This window comes from Mercenaria mercenaria, chromosome 14, assembly GCF_021730395.1.
Source record: "Mercenaria mercenaria strain notata chromosome 14, MADL_Memer_1, whole genome shotgun sequence".
Lineage (NCBI taxonomy): Eukaryota > Metazoa > Mollusca > Bivalvia > Venerida > Veneridae > Mercenaria > Mercenaria mercenaria.
Genome location: NC_069374.1, coordinates 64,070,016 through 64,082,007, shown reverse-complemented (window position 1 = coordinate 64,082,007; position 11,992 = coordinate 64,070,016). Strand labels below are relative to the sequence as shown.

The 11,992-nt window shown below is 34.1% G+C and overlaps 1 long non-coding RNA gene across 1 annotated transcript; it reads left to right on the top strand.

Moving 5' to 3' along the window:
• The first annotated feature begins 494 nt into the window (after positions 1–494).
• Positions 495–8,235, top strand: LOC128548297 (uncharacterized). The gene is made up of 4 exons (XR_008366923.1): positions 495–638; positions 2,209–2,265; positions 2,759–2,840; positions 7,984–8,235. It is a non-coding gene; the product is annotated as an uncharacterized LOC128548297 (long non-coding RNA).
• The last annotated feature ends 3,757 nt before the right edge of the window (positions 8,236–11,992 follow it).

Below are 11,992 nucleotides of genomic sequence, written 5' to 3'. Positions count from 1 at the left end.
TAATGAACTACTTGAATATTGATATCTTTTAATATTATGCCAATTTGCTTCTTAAGTTAAATATCTCAAAACAAAAAGCCCGCTCCAAGGCGTAATTTGTATGAAAAACACACGTAGCGTAGCAACGGCATTTGCTTTGACAACGAAAAGTCAAGACTGAAATACTGTTGAAAAACGGCGTTAAACCCAAAACAAACAAACAAATGGTGTATGAAAACAACAGAGCATTGACAAGGAATTTGAAAGAAATCATAGGATTATAATGCAATTGCTGTAAATGTTTCGAACCAAGGAAACGAATTCGAATTTAAAATTACAATTAAATAAGAGATATTTTCCAGTTTTCTAGTGTCATATTGAATTGGATGGTATAAAATTGTATTATCACACTTTAAATACCTTATGTATGTTATGCAAATTCAGCAAAATAAGATACCCGAAAGACAAAAAAAAACGGTATCATTACAAAATACGATTGACAAGGAGATAAAACTGAAGCGTAACCTACGGCTTTAAGTGTTTTCGACTTTTGCATTATAAAAGGATGCAGAAAACACTACGCAAATATTCCTTCAAAAATTTGTAATTGAAACAGTTCTCAATCGGAAAAAATGAAGGGATTTATTTTATCGGCTGTGGTAAGTTTTAATTTTACATACATTTCATTACAGTTTGTTCTAAATGTTATTCATAATAAACATTAGATCAATTTGCGTAAAAAATAGTTCTTGCTGCAGACACATTGACGTCAATCAAAAATAAAGAATAAAGGCCTATTTGAAATCATCTAAAACATGCTTACTAAAAAAAAAATAAAAAATCATTTATATTTATTTTACCAATTTCAAAATTATTTTTAAATCCGGATTCAGACAACAAATGATCGAAGTTTAAAACTTAAAATATCTAAAATGATCTTTAATTTATCATTGTGTAAATTACGCCAAGACACACCGGAGCAAAATTCCCCTACAATGTAGGTGCAGACATTATTTAATGACCCTTATTTTCTCTCATAACTAATGAGACTTATTTGATCACGTACAATAATATTTTTAGGAATGAGACAAACATTCATCCTTATTGTTACATTTGAATGTTGATTACTTTTTTCCAGTTTGTGAAAACCTCGTAGTATTTTATTTTCACTAATTGTCTGGATCTGGAAAATATCCCACCTTGATAAATAGGCAATCAAACGAGTCTAAATGTTCAGAGCTGTCGGTTTGATTTGAAGCTATACATTGTTAATTACTATATTATTTCGAAGATATTAATAAATATTTGCTTCAGTGTAAGATTAAATTGAACGCAGTGTCGTAGCCACGAGTAAAACAAAAACAGTAAGATATGGTGTTCGTGAAAGATAGATATTTAAATTTTACATATAATAAATTTTATCAATTTTAATTAACTTTTAGCAATTTTATAGTTCCTTACTAGTAAAAAGTGTACTTTTTATGAAAAAAAAAAACACGAAATATTTCACAGAAAAACGTTATATAAAACTAATATATTGGTGGTTCTGAAAAGAAAAACTCTTTTTTGATTTAACTGTTCACTTCGCTGATAATGTGTTACAAGAGAACACCACATAGATACACACTATTTGCTTCTTATCTCTATATGTATATGCTTATGGAGATGATGATACTAATTTTCATGAATGTTTTGAATACGATTGTTGCTCTTTTCTAATTAAACTGCCGCGGAAAATATTCAGTTTTACTCTTTTTAATAAAACCGCCGCGAACACTATTGAATTATCTCTTTTCTAATAAAATTGTCTCGAACACTGTTTATTTTCTTTCTTTTTAACAAAATTGTTCAGTTTTACTCTTTCTAATACAACCGCCGCGAATACTAAGCAATTTCGCTCTTTTCTAATATAGCCGCAGCAAAGATTATATAAATTTCACTTTTTCTCATAAAGCCGCCGCAGAAACTATGCACTTCCGCTCTTTTCTCATAAAACAGCCACAAAACTATGCAATTTCGCTCTTTCCGCATAAAACCGCCACCAAGATTGTTCAATTTTGCTATTTTTTTCATAAAACCGGCACGAATATTACTCAGTTTCACTCGGCACGAATATTATTAATCTTCCCTCTTTTCTAATAAAACCTATGCGAATACCATCCTAATGGCTGTATTTAATTTTTCACTGTACAGAATAGAAAAGTTATTTTGACCCTTCATCCTTTTCAGATTAGTCTGTCTGTACTGTTTGCGACTGCTTATGCAGAATGTACGGAAGAGGGTGAAGTAAGTAACACTTTGTTTATTTTTTATGCTACTATCGACAATATTGTAGCTGTTTAACGCTTGCAAGTTTAATTCCCTAGTATTTCTAGATATCATAATTATTAGGTAGTAACTTGTAATCAGGAAGTAACATACAGTTTCACAGGAAAAATAGGTGGTTCGGGTGTTTACATTTGTTCAATCGTAAAAGAGAATAATAACATTGCCCGGGAAGATCTTTTGCTAGCAAATGCGGTCTCGAAATGCCTGTTTTACGTATGCAAGTTTATTGACATAAAAGGAAATCATGTGAGGTTTTGATAACCTGATGCGTTTCAGGTGTTAAGTGCCCAAGTTGATTTCAATTTAATGCCTTGCTGAATTTGTTTTCAAAATGTCTGCCTTGTTCCAATGGATGCCGATTTCTTTCCCTTAAAAGTTTTAAAGCCGTACAGTATGTCTTTTATGTATGTATAAAGATTTAAATATTACTTCCCTTACACGTTATTTTCAGGACTGTACCCTCTCCCTCGGTCAACAGGGCGTTTGTGTGAGACCTATATGCGTAGATAGTCCTTGTGATCTGATTTGTATCGGTGAGTACCAAGGTCGAGTTTGCCTTGAAATTCCAAACACTTATGACTTAAAATGTTGGGTAAAGAGTCTGATATAAGTTAAAATGGTCTACCCCTATGAACATAGGCTTAATGCTAGAAAGTCTTGTTCAATCATCGCGCCGTTGTGGTGGGTGGTATATTTTTATCAGGCTGAAGTGATAGGAACAATATGGTTAATATGAACTCACTTACGGCAAACATGTCTGGACTGGCTTAAGAATATGGTAATTTTACTAATTGCCTTTAAATGAAATGGCTTAGGACCAGAGTGGCATTCCAAGGCCAACAAAGTCATGATTATAACATAGGACTAAGTTGAATAACTGTTTCTAACAGGATAGGCGGCTTATTTTCGGTGAGAGGGTTTGGGTTCGGTATGAATAGTAGTCTAACGTGCCTGTTTAGACCACATGCACTCAGTTGACCCCTTATATAGTCTATATAAATCCGCCATCTTGGATTGGGGAAAAAATGAGGGAATTTTCGGGTGCACTGGGGTGTGACCATAACAATCTGGGTGCTGTAGCAGACGACGTAAAGTTAACCGCCATTTTTCCAATACTCTGCCAAAAGATTTAAATTCAAACGTACCCCGTCCAGGGTGGGCTACTTATAGGGCGCTGCCATCTCGGAAGGCTAGAAGATCATCAACACTGATACTGATTTCTGGATCTTGTGGCAGACGATTCGTCTATTCTCGCATTATGAAATGAAACCGGTTCATTTAACAGCCGACGCTGCGTAGACCCAGACTTATACAAATCAGTTATATAGTGTATAAAGATATATAGCATACATATTCCATGAGGTCTCGGTACTTGAGACGTGCAGAATTAACCCTACAATAGATTTTTGATCAGACGACACTTCAGCTTTGAAGGGTACATTAACCAATTACTCTCTCTCTCTCTCTCTCTCTCTCTCTCTCTCTCCCCCCCCTCTCTCTCTCTCTCTCTCCCATGCTACACTTGTCCACCTTACTATAAGCATATTTAGTATATGTAATGCAATAAAGCGTTGTAATAACGTTGTCACTATTAGGTTTTATAGGTTTAAATTTCAAGAAGTTTTATTCGTCTAGTGATCCCTAACACAGATGAAGTAACAGAAATCCCCCTCCCCCGGATTGTTACCCACCGGCCAAATCTAGATACAGCCTGTTCAACGAGACCGATCTGGAGGCAACCAGTCATCGCCAGTTGCTACGACATGTCCGTAACACAGGGATCCGTCACGTGATATGATAGAGTGGAAAAATGTTTATGATAGAGGGGATTTTTTTTTAATGTTTTTTCAGATGAAATTCAAGAACTTATATGTAAAAAAGCCCATAAAAACACAAACAGAGGCAAGGGGATAACATGGTCAATTTCAATGTTGTCTCCTATGTTCTTGTACCCCATGCTATTGCGCCACATATTGGTAATTGGTGTTGATGTCTGAAATCCACAACGTAAATGAAATAATTGTTTATACATTAAGTATTTTATTCAGTATCAGACTCGTCCTCCTCGTTTTCTTCATCACTGTCTTCGTCTTCACTAAATTCAATTTCGAATAAACTCTGAAATTGACCAGTGTACTTTTTCAACACTCTTTTAACGGCATTTTCCTTAGATATCCCTTTAGCGATTAGCGTTTGTATAATTATCTTCCACGATCTTGCGGTGTAACTCACTGACAGTGTTTAGATCTGTAAAGGCACAATGTAAACCTCTATTAAGTGCGTGTACTTTTGGAAGAAAGAACTTTCATAATAGGGTTGAATTCGCTCTTCTGCTAATTCGCTGGCCTCATCATTGTCTTATCCTTCAGATACAAATCGATCATAGAGTTTGTTAAAACGCTCCACATTAAATTATCGTCTTGTGCCTTTTCCCACAAATTTAGGAACCCCTGATTATCTTCGACATTTTCTTCCTCTGAGTCCTCTTCCAGTTTCTGTTTCTTGTTAGGAGGCTCATAAGCATTCTCGGCACACCACCCACGTTTATCATGGTGCTGCACATCGTGGGAAGTATCAAAGAGCTCCACTTACAGAATGAGGCGGAGAGGACTGAGTTTCGTTTTTTTTATAGAATCTTGTTGCATGCAAAGCCCCAGATTGGCCAGTTTCACACCATTTATGGTTTGAAGTTTTTTCACTCCATTTCAAATCATAGTTTAATCTCTTATTTTCCGGAGTGAATGGTTCTAGATCAACAAACAAATACCCACAATAAAGTTTTGTGGCCTTGTTAAAGGCTCTTAAAAACAGACCTGTCTTTCCCGGATACATCTGTCTGGGCAATGTCATGATAGATTGTTGATCTACAAGATTATTAAATATCACTAAGTAATGACAGTTTCTTTACTGGCATAGAGATTCTGATTAATAGCTATGACGGATAAATTTCTGTGATGAGACCCTTCTGTAAATAAATCGGTGATCGTTTTGTCTTTGCCAGCTACAGACATTAAATCATCCAGAATAAGTAAATTGTTCATATTTGGATTGAAAAAGTCATCCTCCTCCAAATCTGCTGGAATGCCTTGAAAAAACTCTACACTTGGCAGCACTGAATTTTGTATGTTTGTGTAGGCAGGCTGTCAACGCCTGTGTAACCAAACAATTCTCTGAATCTGAGGTTGAATTCTTGAGTCATGATGTTATAGCAACTCTTTTAAAAACACGTTACATTTTATCATAAAACAAATATTTTCAACAACATCACAATTTTAATGTTTGAAATACAATTGTAACAAAATTAACACGATAATGGGTATTTATTGTTTTATAAAATACTGAGATATAAATTAAGCATCAGTATTAGAAAAAAAGTTTGTCTTTATATTTATTTTTAAATGAAAAAAAAAACAAGACTATTTTTAAATCCCAGGTCTTATGACAGCACATTTTAGAAAACGAAAATATACCTGTAGGTCCTGTAATCATCATGGTAAAAGGGTGTTGAAGGAATATAGAATTAGAGCAACTGCCATGCGTAGTCCCTGGTGTGGTGATGTTGGAAACGCTACATTTCGGGGTTGTGGTGGTGGTGTTCGCGGATACGTTTCACTGTATTGTGGTGGCGGTGGTGGTGGTGAATATGCTTCACTGCAATGCTGTGGTGGTGGTAGTTACGCTTCACTGAACTGTGGTGGTGGTGGCGGAGGCTGTTGATAAAATCCTCCTGTGTCCTTCACCAAGTGTTTCATTCGATAATGTCTCAACACTGCATCTCTTCTCGAAAACATCTGACTACAATCTAGTGATATCACGGGCCCGAAAAATTACGCATAAAATTACTTAAACCTAACAAAAAAGGACAGCTTTCTATCTGCAAAGTTCGCGGCATCACTCTCAGTTTTAAAATTTGCTGGACATTAATTTTAACACCGTTAGAGACATAGTGACTGAAATGAGTACAGTTGGTCATGTTTCTGTGGTGGACGAAAATAAGATGATAAGGAAATCTTCCACTGGACATGTGCTCACTTAACGAGAAGTTAAAGACTATAAGATTTATTTGACAAACGTGTAATTAACAGCAATTACTGCACTCAACCATATGGATTTTAAAGACTGAATGTTTCAAGTTAAAGTATGTATGTTTGATTTATGTTCTTCTCGAATATGTGACAGTTGTGTTAGATTATATATAGCTATGTATGTGCATTGTTAAAGTAAAACAATGAGAAAATCATGAAGAAAGTTTTTCTTTTGTAAAACCTAAGAGAGAGAGAGAGAGAGAGAGAGAGAGAGAGTAACTGGTTAATGTACCCCCCAAAGCTGAAGTGTCGTCTGATCAAGAATCTATTGTAGGGTTAATTCAAGTACCGAGACCTCATGGAATATGTATGCTATATATCTTTATACACTATATAACTGATTTGTATAAGACTGGGTCTACGCAGCGTCGGCTGTTAAATGAACCGGTTTCATTTCATAATGCGAGAATAGACGAATCGTCTGCCACCAGATCAAGAAATCAATATCAGTGTTGATGGTCTGCTAGCCTTCAAAGATGGCAGCGCCCTATATTTAGCCCACCCTGGACGGGGTACGTTTGAATTTAAATCTTTTTGCAGTATTGGAAAAATGGCGGTTAACTTTACATCGTCTGCTACAGAACCCAGATTGTTATGGTCACACCACAGTGCACCCGAAAATCTCTCATGTTTACCCCAATCCAAGATGACGGATTTATATAGATTTTATAAGGGGTCAACTGAGTGCATGTGGTCTAAACAGGCACGTTAGACTATTATGAATAAGGAGGGCATATTAAAATCTAATGCTATGAACCTTCACTTGATGTACAGATAAGAAACATTTGTAATTCTTCATATTGTGCTTTTTTTCGCATTTTTGTGTTATGAAAGGCAAATTAAAAACGTGTTTTAAACATTTGAAAAACTCGATGTTTTATTACAAACCTTCTGTTATTTGCAATCACATGGTACTGTTAAGAGGGAAGTGGCATTTTGAAACGATTCCTCAAAGCTCAATATTTTGATTTTTTTATAAACGCGTTGCTTTAAATCGCAATTATGTCGATTCAGAGTTTGATGCAGGAATTTCTTTTTAATACAATTATAAAACAGAATAAGATTTATTACTGTTATGTAAGCAGATTTAGCTCATTCATATGCTGGAAATACGAGAAAACGCATCCAAAATACAATGGGGTCGACACAGATTTAAAAATGACCCTTGTACATATAACATAGTACTTTTTCCAAGTATCATAGCGGTCTTAATGAAGGATAGAATGTTCATTTCTGACTGTCATATCGTTAAGAATTAGGCACAATATCCACGGACGAGTTAAGATGAAGTTTGACTTCAACAGAATAAAGTTTCTTTTTTAATTTTGTCTTTCTTAAATTTTGGCAGATTTTACCGAAACTGTGCGTGCATGTGCATTCTACTATTACAGTCAGCACAGTAAATTTGCATAAGTATAAAATTGCTATAAAATGGTTATGCTTATGGTTTACATTTTTGCCGTTTATAAGTTAAGGTCTAAGTTACAGTCTATAAACGTTGATAAAACAGACACGAGACATACCTTTTTTTGAAACATCCCTACGTTTACATCTTGTTGATGTTAATATTGTTTACCATTTCTATACACAGTGGAAACAAAAAATATAGGCAGGGTCCGGCAGTAGTAAAGTTCAACATGAAAAAGAAGGAACAGCGATCAACAAGACCATCTACCAATATAACCATCTACTGTTTTACAATCTAAATGAATTGTTTAATATCATAAAAAACACATTTTCAAAATTTTGTATTGCGTGTCTTAAAAACTGATTACCATCGTATAATTTTGTCACTTCTGTACAATATTGTGCCTTTCTATTCTGGTTTGATCAATAAAATTGAAATCAGCTGTTTTGTTTCATTGATATCTATATTTTATGTTATACGTGATACATTATGTGAGTATAGAATGAGATCTAGAACCACTACATTTGATCGTTGTTTAGTATATAAACATTCTGTCCAAATCTGACACTTTCATAGTCAACAATTACGGCTTAATACAGTTGATTAGTCAGTTCCGGATCATGGGGATTCCGGATCACAGCACTGTTTACACTTACATGACGAAGATAATCATTTAGTTCTTAGCATGAATATTTGCTTCAATAAGGGAAATAACATACCAAAATATAAATTTTGCAAATTGCTGGAATGTGAAGAAAATTAGTATTTTGTCAGTCCATGTGATCCGGAACTCACACATCAGAAACACAACACAATCGGAAAATTATTTTTAAACAAGAAAATATTTTTATCTTTCCAGTTTGCCAATATGTAATGATTTGGTCGGATGAGAGAAAACAATTATAATTTCACAGGTGTCCCAGTGCGTTTTAGTTTTAATCTAAAATGATCTGAGATAGACCAAAATGATCCGTAACTGACCAAAGTGGTGACACCACTGTTGCTCCTGCAGTATAATTATTTATTTTGCATTTTCAAACCAAATGTGGTAATTTAAAAAGCGAAAGGATTTTCCTTTCTCCCTGTGCAAAAAGGTGTTTTAAAATATATATTTCCGAAGCTCATTAACAAATATAACCCTTAGTGATCCGGAACTGGCTAATCGACTGTATATTTCAAAGGCTTACACAAATCCAAGTGAGTTTGACTGGTTTATTCTGTTGACAATTAGTAGCAAGGTTGCACTTATAAAATCTATAGAATTTTTGGAAGCACAAAATACAACCAAACAAAATAATAGTAGACTTGATTTGATTAAGTCTGTTCGTAGGAACGCCCCTTAGCAAAATTATGCTTAAGTGGAATTCTATTAAATAGATATAGAAGGGACTCCATGATCTCAAAGGACCACAAAATATAAAAACACTAACACTGGTCTCCTAACCAAGATTTTTAACTTTGGAGTAAGGAGATTTCAAAGCAGAGCGATATTACGGATTTTAGCTTAATATTTCATATTAGCTTACATTTTGATAGAGGAAAGTATTTCGTCAGAACAATAGTGTGTTTTTACAAGACTTTAATGATTCGATCGCCTTTGTAAGAAACTATTTCTTTGGATTTCAAACACTTTGTCAAATTCAAACATAACAAAAATGAAACAGGAACCAAAAACTGAAACACAGCAATGTATAACTATTATCATGGAAACACAAAAGAATACAGTTATACTGTGGCGTGTTTTAAAACCCCACTACAACCTAGTTACCTACTTTTTTCCGTCCACATGAACTTCGTGCAAATCATTCTGATACTAATGGTATAATACAGCTTTTCTACAAGATGACAGGTGGATAATTTAGCCCCCGACCCCGAGCCCCCCACCCCCCCCCCCCCCCCCCCCCCCCCCCGCCGAATTTATGTGTTTTCACAACTTCACCTGCAAACTTATTCTGTCAATATCTTTTTCAACGTAGTTTTAAAACATAGAATAATAACTACCTTACATTGTAGAAACAGTATGGGCTAAACTCACTTTAAAGAGGCATCACAAAATATCTGTATTCTTTTGTATTTCCATGATGGTAATTATACATGATTTGCATGAAGTAAATGAGAAATAACGAGTATCTAGTTACATTTGACAGTGACATATATAAGGCCAAGACAATGTGTTTGATGTCTTAACATTTATTGAATTACTGAAGCAATACGTAAATAAGTCAGTGCATTTAGTTAAATTTCAATTACATTTTGTTTCTACAATGTACGATAGTTATTCATCTATATTCTTTAAACTATGCTGAAAAGAGATTACCTGAATAAGTTTGCAGATGAAATTGTGAAAACACATTTATTCAGGAAGTGTCTAAATTTTCCACCTGAAAACTTGTAGTATGGCTGTATATTACCTGTAAAATAAGAATGATTTTCATGAAGTTTTTGTTGGTGAAAAAGTAGGTCACTAGGTCGTTTATTTGTTTTGGGTTTAACGCCGTTTTTCAACAGTATTTCAGTCGTGTAACGGCGGGCAGTTAACCTAACCAGTGTTCCTGGATTCTGTACCAGTACAGACCTGTTCTCCGCAAGTAACTCAAGTACTGTGCATACGGCTACATTAATTCTATAATACAGTTAGACATTAAACACATTCTCTTGGCCTTATATACGTCCTTGTCAGTTTGTAACTAGATACTTGTTATTTCTCTTATTTTCATGCAAATCATGTATAATTACCATCTTGGAAATACAAAAGAATACAGTTATTTTGTGGCGCGTCTTTAAATGTCAATGAAATCAAATTATGCACTCATTTTACTGCACCACTATTGTCTTACATAAATTCATAAAAACAGAATGATACTTTAAATTAATCAAACAACAGAGTATAATTTAAGAAGAAAGAGAGGTTAACATAGACAAATATGAAGCGTAAATTTAGATGTCGTCTCATGTATGACAGGATAGCAACGTCGGTTTTGCTTATTTTTTTATATTTTTTACCATTATTTCATAGATACCAACGGGGTTAATGTCGATGTTTGTCTTGATGATATTAACAATGGTGCAAAAATGATATTAATAATGGTCTACTGATATGATTTAAAGATGATAGTAATAAAGGTCTACTGAAATTAATAATGGTGTAGAAGGCAATGCTACTACTACTACTACTACTATTTCTTCTTCTATTACTACTACCACCGCTGCTGCTACTACTACTACTGCTGCTATTACAATAATAAAAAAAAAACAATAATAATAATGTAATAATAATATAATAGTAATAATGAAAATAAAAGCAACAACAACAATAATAATGAAGATGATGAGGATAAGAACATAAAAACTGTAAATGCGGCATGTGGGTAAATGTTTAAACTAACCTCGCATCTACCTTTAAAAACGAAATAAAAACAAAATTTAGATAACAACAACATTCAAGCAATATTCAAACTCAACATTCAAATTGATCTGTGGTTTATCAAAGAGTTATGGCGTAAAGACAACAACATCATTCAAGCAATATTCATATTCAAACATTTAAATCTACTAAAGCAGAGATTTTTCTTCCGATTTTACAAGCAATATAACTGTTCTCACAATACTACATACATGTCACTTTAATACTTTATTTTTACATTTTATTTACTATTACGCAAGTGGAAAATCGCTTAAACTCTGCAGGTGTGCTCTATTAAGAGCATGGTGAGACTCTTTTAAGAAATGAAAACGTTTTGCCCCGTGGCTAGTTAGTTTGCTTTTATCACAAGATTGGATGAACGCAATTTTCTGGTCCCCATTAATATACTTGAATAAACTAAATAACATGAATATCCATTAAGTACATCATGATGAGCTTCACTTGGCGATGCCCAGGGCCCTTTTTCGGCAACAATTACTTTAACCTATGTCATTCAAAAAAGCACGACAACAATCATTTGGACCTAAGTCATCCAAAAAAGCAATGACTGCTTTTAAAATTTAAACGATAGAACATGCCACATTTATTTGATCTTCAAAACAATTCATCTCGCAATTAATCAAAATCACTATTTGTGTAATATCTGATGTTTCTGTTGTTTGTTGTTTTTTTTTTTTTTTTTTTTTTTTTTTTTTTATTTCGTTGGGTTTAACGACACACAGACACAATTGTAGGTCATATGGCGACTTGTAGAGGAAGACTCCAGGT